At 39.4% G+C, this 8,800-nt stretch overlaps 1 non-coding gene across 1 annotated transcript; it reads right to left on the reverse strand.

Moving 5' to 3' along the window:
- Positions 1 to 8,006: 8,006 nt before the first annotated feature.
- On the reverse strand, positions 8,007 to 8,170 carry LOC115068756. Its single transcript, XR_003848099.1, has one exon. It is a non-coding gene; the product is annotated as a U1 spliceosomal RNA (small nuclear RNA).
- Between the last annotated feature and the right edge of the window lie 630 nt (positions 8,171 to 8,800).

Consider the following 8,800-nt stretch of genomic DNA (forward strand, 5'->3'; position numbering starts at 1 on the left):
TCATTTAAATAATGATTTCCCTCAAAGTCTCAGAAAAACAAGAATAAGGAAGGTCCCTAAATTATAAAAGGAAAAATAGTAACAACTAGGATAGAAAGAAATGAAATGGAGACTAAAAGAACAGTACAAAGAATCATTGAAGCATTGGTTTTGAAAAGATAAACAACGGGGCTGGAGAGATGGCTCAGAGGTTAAGAACACTGGTTGTTCTTGCAGAAGACGGGGTTTGAATCCCAGCACCCACATGGCAGCTAACAACTGTCCGTAACTCCAGTCCCAGGGGATCCAACAGCCTCTTCTGACCTCTATGGGCATTGCACGACACGGGTGCAATGACCTACATGCAGGCAACACACTCATACACATAAAATAAAATAAAATAAATAATAAAATAAAACTAAATTAAAATTTAAAAAAAAGATAAACAAGACTGAAAAACCTGTAGCCAAACTTCCATCTAGAAAACAAACAACAAACACTATCAAGGTTGTGGGGAAAGAAGAACCCTTATTCAAGGTTGATGGGAGTATATACTGCAGCCAGTATGGAATCAGTACTCAACTTGCTCAGAAAAATAAAAAAAATAGAACCATCCTATGATCCAAATTTACATAGGTGTCCTGGTTAGTTTTGTTATCCTCTTGACACACTTGGGAGGAAGGAATCTCAACTGAGGGATCACTTCCATCAGATTGGCCTGTGGGTATATCTGTGTGGCACTGTCCTGATAGTTGAGTGACATGGGAGGGCCCAGTCTACTGTGGATGGTGCCACCCCTAGGCTGTAGGCAGTCCTTGCAGTATAAGAAAGGCAGCTGAGTGTGAGCTCTGCAGCTGGCCACTAAGCAGGATTCCTCCGTGGTTTCTGCTTCAAGCTACTGCCTTGCGGTTCCTGCCTTGGTACCCCTCTGTGATAGACTGTAACCTGCACGCTGAAGTAAACTCTTTCCTTCTCCAAGTTGCTTTTGCTTATGGTGTTTATCACAGAAACAGATGTCATCCTTTTATCTGTGGGAACATTGTGGCTCAGCAGGTGCTTAGAGCTTACTCATCTTAACTCAGCATGCTCAGTCATTCTCCATTCCTTCTTCCAGGCAGCCACCTTCCTCCTCGGCGCCTATGAGTCTGAAAATTTGAGATTCCTTGTATAAGTGAGCTTGTGCAGTATTTGCCGCTTTGTGCCTGGCTAGTGTCATTTAGCATGTTTTCCAGGTTTGTCCAAGTTGTTGCAAACATCAGTTTCCTTCTTTTTAAAGGTTGAGTAAAGTTACATGCTATATCCATACTATATTTTCTTTGTCCATTTTCCACATGTGCAAACATTTTGTTTGCTTCCGCATTTTGGCTGTTAAGGATACTGCTGCAAAGAACAAGAGGATGCTTCTTACTTTATTTTTTGTCACCCTTTCTAGATGATCCCATGACAATTTTGTGCTGTCTTCGTCTACATAGACGCTATGCCTAGTCCCTCATAGGCAGAAAGATAAACATTCATCAGGCATTTTCAAATCCCTTATTAAACTATACTTCATAGCAAACTTCGTGGAGCTTGGCATCTCATCTACATTCTAGTCTTTCTTAAAAGCCACTGCTTGAAGTACCCCTTCAGTGGGTCTATCTAAAAGACTCCCAAATTGTATCACTCTTGTCTCTAAGGGGAAAAGAAAAGTCCTTGAATCATGAATAGGAGATGTGAAGGAGAAGTAAAGGCAAGAGTAATTGCCTCACCCTGCGACCCTGTTCAGCATGGAAGAAGCCAGAGTGGTCTGTGTCCCTATTCCCTATTGGCAATTTGGGCAACCCCTTCAGAGGATGGCATGATAAGAATAGGAGGTAGGAATTGGCTAGGCAGTTAGGGTAAGAAGACCCCAAAGAAATGTTGCCAGTTTCTTGGCTAAAAGTCTAATGTCCTTGGGCCTGTTAGCAACATACTCTGTTCCAAAGGCCCAAAATGTCAAAACTATTTGGGAGCTTGTATCTAATCCTTAAAAAGATTTTAGGATTACCTCTTCAGAAGGGGGAGTGTTGGAGGGGAGGGAGTTGGCATGGATTTGATCAGAACACCTTATATACATGTATGAAATTCTCAATAAAGTTTTTGTAAAAGTTAAAAAGAAGCCACTACTTGTGGAGCATGCTCTCTGGTTGGTGTGGAACATGCATATAGTTGTCATATATTGTAACATATGCATGTATTATAGCTCTCATCTCAGTGTTCTTAGTGAGATGAGTCATCCAGACCATGCTGGCTTGGAGGAGAAATGTTAAGCTCACCTTATTTAGGAGTCTTTCTAACCTGAACTAAATGTTGATTCCTCTCCTTTGAAGTCCTTTGAGACTTATCTGTCTATGGCACTTATTTAGCATGTTGAAACAACAACATGCCTTCATGGGACAGGCGCCTACATATACTATCTTTATCATTTGTTAAACTTTTCCAGATAGAATCAACACAAATAGTCATTATTTATTTATTTGATTATTCTCACCCAGTAATTCATGTGGGCATGTGTAGACACCTATATGTGGCATATGCATGTGCTCACTGGCCTGGAGCTCACCATTTGGCTAGACTGACTGGCTAGTGATTCCCTTGGATCATCCTTTTGTCTCTGCCTTTCAGTACTTGAAATATAACTAGCTACCATACTCTGGTGCTGGAAATCCAAGTTCAAGTCGTCGTGCTTAAGCAGCAACCACTTTACCCTCTATGTCATGTCCCAGTCCCCAGAAGATGTTTTAAACCACTTCTTTAGTCTCAGAGCTAGTAATCATCATTCTTGGATTTAGACTTGGAGTTGTCTGTCTCCAAAGCTGAGGCTTGATCTACCATGCTGAATTGCCATTTCATCCCAGATTTCCTGGGACAGTTCCCATTGCTACTACTGAAAAATGCACCAACCCAGGAAAACCTCTTAGTCTTTGACACGTAAGAGAGTCCACCTTACCTCAGTGTTATCAAGGTCTCAACTGCCTTGGACGCAAAGTAGATGCCCCTATTGCATCTCCCCAGCAGTTTTACAAATAAGCTCTGGATGTGATGACTCTAGGCCTTCCTTCCATTTAATCTTCAGAGCCCGGCACAGTGCCCCTCGATACAGTGTCTCGCTGCTTTCTCTTCTATGAATGCATTTTGCTCTTAGAGCCAGATTGAAATTATATTTGAGAAAGAAATTATACTTTTCTTCCTTTGTCTCTCTTGCTTCCTAGCACCATGCCTGACCAATGCCTGGCTGCTGAACAAGAGCAAATTTTCTGTTTTGAACATATGGCTTTTAATGGCAGTCCATTAAATTCGGCTTCAATGTCATAAAAAATCCTTACTGCACCACTTCTGATCTACTCAAAACATCTTTCAGCACAAATTGGGAATTGCACCTTGGCAAAGCTGCTTTTGAATATTGCTCCTTTCCCATACACTCCTGCTTTCAATGCCCATAATAATTCTGTTTTCCCTCAGCCTTCTGGTATTTTACCCAAGAGAAAAATCATGCGTGGGGTCCATTCTAACTTAAACAGATGTGAGAACATAAAAAGAGAGTGAATTACAACACAGGCTCAAACAGCTGCCTTTGTGGGGGAATTTGGAGTTCAAAGAAGTACTCGAGTCACATCCACTTTTTCCAAAGCTAAAACATCCATAACTGAAAACAAATATTTTAATGGTGCTTGTTTCCTATGCTAAGTTTGAAGGTTACTCCAGAACGAATTCATTCCTTCTAAAATGATCTATCTGAAGCAGCTGCTACCCATTTGTTCTATGATTCACGCATAAAGACCAAAGGGCCCTCAGTTCTTCATAAGTCACAGAGAGCGTCCAGCATCTGGCTGTGCAACCACAATACATGCATGTTTCCTTTTTCACTGCTCTGCATTCTGTGTGCCTGCATTTCTTTGGATGAACAGAGTCAGGTAGGGGATGTGAGGACGTGCCTAGGTGGACAGTTGAAATATCCTTCATTTCTGAGGAAACATTTTTTTGGTCATGTTTCTTAAATTTATTGCTGGATCTAGAAGAGTTTTGGATTTATACATCTAATTAATTCATCTACCTTTCATCAAAAATTATTGATTTCAGAGATTGCGGAGGAAGACAAATGTATCAGTCACAAAACAAATCCAACATAACAAAAAGTAACCCCATGTCATTTGTAAGCTAATCTTACAAAAAAAGACAGAAAACCGCATTGTGGAGAGATGGCATGTCAACAACTCTATTATCATTCAAACTTCACAAAGTTGAAATAATCTTACTCTCTTTCAAAGGAGGTGGACAAAGCTATTGACTTTCTGTGTCCTTATGTCCCTTCACCTATCCTTTTAAATTTTTTATTAGGCCTTTAATGTGTGGGTTGAAATCAATAGAGTACAAGCTATTAAAAATTATTGGTCAGCTGTGGCTTCTCACTAAATATTAAAGCCAGCAGGCAAATTAGCACACACATCCAGGTACAAGGCCTGAGAGGCATAAAACTGTCCAGGAAAATGGACATCATATTATACACAGAAAGCACTGCCTGACACTGCTGGTGGTGTCTCTGGATGCTGTTGTTCACTGTTAATATTATTCTGGGCTTGTATTGCTTTTATTAGTGTGAAGACACAGGGCAGGGGTATTTATTAACTGTTGGAAAGACTTTTTTTAAAAAATTGGCATTATATGCATCGTTAAAGGGCTAGGTACCAAAGCAACTTGGAAGAAATAGGAAACTGGTGTAGAAACACTTGGACTGTGCCTTTTATGCTTGCCCTACATTGAATGCTTGGGACAAATGGGCACTATTGATAGGTGGAGTATGCTTTGTGTTATAGGAGAATTGGTAGACAACAGTTTGCAAATGACATAAAAAAGATTGCACCTGGGAAACCAGGGCAGTGCAAGGGAACAGAGCTATATGTGCAAAAGCATGGTTTTCTCAGATGAATGCATTTTTAAAAAGCAGAGTGAGGTTGATCCTGAAGCTAGAAAACTCAGAAAGGAAATGATTTCAAATGGGAGCCATTCTGGAAGTTATATGGAGTCAGAGGATTTGGATTTGGATAGAGATGCTTTGGCAGGGCACCTCCTTTCTTCGTGAGTTTTATGTTATAAAGCAAGTCAGTGTTTCAAATTAGATTACTGATATCCAAAGAAATAGAAAATTCAACAGTTTTCCTCTGGCTCTTTTTGTTTTTTGGTTATGAAAAGTCAAGAATCAAATAGTACCTTTAGGGTGTCTGTGTATAAAATGAGGAATTTGTAACTTGACACACTTTATCCCAGATGCCTCCTATATTTGTTCTGATATGGTATGAGGGCAAAAAGGATACAGTCTGTAAAACATATCTTATTCAGAGAAAATGTTTTAAGTTGAGATTTCTTATAGCTTCAGTCATATTTACAAACATTAAAGATGATTACATCTTATTAGTTGGTATGACATTCATTTTCAGAGCTTCTTAATATTTTTTGCCTACTCTGGTGCAGTGAATGACAGTTAGGTCAAATGAATTATATTACGATTTCCTTAAGACGTGACAGGACAGAGATTATTTGTCTTCGAATGTGTCAGCTGGTGTTGTTTTCCCTCCAAGTTTCTTTCATATCTTTCATGTTGCTGCAGTACCTTCTAGAATTTTGTAAGGCAGGTAAGAGCTGTGAAGACAGCCTACCTTTTCACCGTTTGAATACTTTTGTTGGTATTTATGGAATTCTGTTTTAACTTAAGCAAAAATTTTATATAGAGTTTTCTCTCAGAGTATAGGTAACAAAAGATGGCTACCAGAGAGTCCTTGGAAATAAAGGAGGTAGACTATGGACGGGGAGGACATGGAAGACTAATGGTTACACATTAGTAGAAGGAAGCCCAACATTAAGTTGCACAATGGGAGACCCAACACCTAGAGTAGGTCCCCTCTTTCCTGGAAGATAAAATCTTTCCTACAATTTTATGATTCTAATGGGAAGATAATGACAGTTAAAAATGATGATATACAATAAAGTAATTGTAAACTAAAGTCAGACATCACACAACAAAGACAATAAGGACAGTTGACTAGAAAATACTTATAGTAGTAATGGAATTTGGTCTGGAAAAAGGATAAAGAGGAAGGAGGGAAAAAGGAGCTATGTTTCTGTTGGTGAATTAGATTCTCTACCCACTCATTTAACCTATTTCATTGATGTGATAGCCTTTGGGGAGATGCTGTTTCCACTATGTTGATTAGTTACTGGGAAAGAAAGTGTGCTACATATAGTTTGAGTGAAAAGCACACTTTCTAAGGGCTGGAGAGGTGGTCCCATAGTTAAGAATGCTTGCTGTGGTTGCAGAGGATCCAGGTTAATTTCCTGCCACCCACATGGCAGTTCATGCCCTTCTGTAACTCCACTTTCAGGGAATCTCATGACCTCTTCTGTCCTCTGTTGGCACCAGGCACACACATGGTGCGTACACATACATGCTGGCAAACACTCATAAGCAAAAATGAAATTTAAAAAGCACTCTTTCCTAGAAGATTTGAGGTCATATAACAGTGGATTTCATGACCCCTTATCACTAATCAAGCATAATGCAAAAACAGGTTAACACCTCGAGGTGTGCTTTTTATGTTTTTGTTCATGCACTTACAGCTACCTGATTTTTGACAAAGGGACCAAAACCACACATTAGAGAAAAGACAGCATGTTCAATAAATGCTGCTGGTCAAACTAGATTGCTACATGGAGAAGAATGAAATAAGATCCTTACATCTTACAGTTGCTAAAATTCCTTCTGGAAGGGTGCGAACAAGGTCCAGCCCCCTCCTCCCACTGTCCTTATGACAAACTGAAGGTGTCTTGAATTTTGAAAGTAATATTTGATTTTAACAGTATTAGAATTATTTTATTCTTTTTAAAACCTGATTCCCGTTTTATTGTGCTGTTATATTTACACATTTGTATTCTTTCCCTTTTTTGTTTCCTTTTCTTGTTTTTATATAGATTCTGATATTTTTGCACTGAGGGCATATAATAGTATCCACCATGAAGTTTTCTTAGCAGTACTTATTATTGGGGCTGGAAAAATGAATTACCAGGTAAAGGTGCTTGCTACCAAGCCTAAAAACCTGAGTTCAATACCCAGGAGCCCACATGATGGAAGTAGAGAACCAGTTCTCACAAGTTGTCCTCTGACCTCTGCTAGCATGCTGTGGCATGTACACATCCATATACATCACAGATATACACAATAGATAGAATGTTTAAAGAAAAAAAAATGGGCTGGAGAGATGGCTCAGCAGTTAAGAACACTGGTTGTTCTTGCAGAAGACCTGGGTTTGAATCCCAGCATTCACATGGTAGATAACAACTGTGCATAGCTCCAGTTCCAGGAGATCTGACAGCCTCTTCTGTCTCCCGTAGGCATTGCATGACATGGGTGCACTTACCTACATGCAGAAAATACATGCATACACATAAAATAAAAATAATAAATAAAATATTTTTTTAAAAAAGAAAAAATCACATGCATCAAACTTAATTTCTTATTTTGTTTTTGCTTTTGTTTTGTTTTGAGATCGGTCTCATGCAGCTCAGGTTTGCCTCAAACTCTCTATGTAGCTGAGGATGACTTTGAACTTCTGATCTACCTGCCTCTGCCTTTTGAGTGCTACGACTATAGGTACTTAATATTTTTCAGAAGTATGTTATTCTAGAGCATCCTCTATTCCTTGTGGCTTCCAAATATAACTGGTTCAACAAGGTTTGCTCCTCCTGTCATCAAGTAGCACTCTGCATTTCTGTGGCTTGTTCTCCTACACAGGCAGAGCAGCCCCCACAAAATACTGCTCATGCCCAGTCTGAGGCCTGGTGATCTACACCCTGCTTTTCCTCGTCTTTAAAATGGCCCACACCATGTGCCACCTTTCACTGCCCATAGTCACATGCTCACACCTAATTTCAGAAGAATGAGACAGAAATTTGGGTGAATGGAAAAAAATGACTCAAATTGTCTTTGTTCTCAAAATATTTTTTTTACTTTTTTTAATCATAGGAGAGCAAGAACACAGTCCCCTATTTCCACAAATTATGCAGTCAAGATTCCCACATTTGGGGAAAGTACAGCAGTCAACACATCCAGAGTGCAATGGATGAGCCTTACCCTGGGAAAATCACCTTCTGGACCACAGTATCTCCCCTACCAGGTTGGTATGTTGTTTTTTTAAAAAATAAAACACTTTATGGGTCTGTGAGATGGAATGGGTTTTCCATCAAGTCTAAAGACTTGAAAGTTCCATCTCCTGGACCCACATATTGGATGGAGATAGTGGATTACTGTCAATAGCCTCTGACCTCCACTTATAAACAGCGGCATGCCCCTGCCCATCTATAATGAATAGATAATGTAAAATCAATTAAGAGACACTTTATGTTTTCCTTAAATTAGTGAAGCTCCATAGCACCATTGATCCATGCTACCGAATACCACTGAGTCCCTATTGTAGGCACTGGGAAAAGCAGACACCAAAATGAATTTGAAGGCCAATTTAAAGCTGTACAGAACTTGTTCATGTAGAATAGATTGTCGAATATTTTGACCACATGTTCGTTAGGACCTAATAGCATATTAGAGGTGATAAAGGAAAAAATTAATACAATGTTTGATAATATTAAAAGAAATATATTGAAGGTCAAGGGTACCAGTGGTTTTCCCACAGAACCCATAGGTCAGACCACTTTTGTTACAGCATGGACTTTCAGAAACATAGGCATAGATTATGTGGAGGAGGACAGTGAGATGATGACAGGGCTGTGAACTACATGCATTATGAGTGTCCCCTAG

The sequence above is a fragment of the Nannospalax galili genome, unplaced genomic scaffold, assembly GCF_000622305.1.
Source record: "Nannospalax galili isolate Female #2095 unplaced genomic scaffold, S.galili_v1.0 scaffold768, whole genome shotgun sequence".
Classification (NCBI taxonomy): domain Eukaryota; kingdom Metazoa; phylum Chordata; class Mammalia; order Rodentia; family Spalacidae; genus Nannospalax; species Nannospalax galili.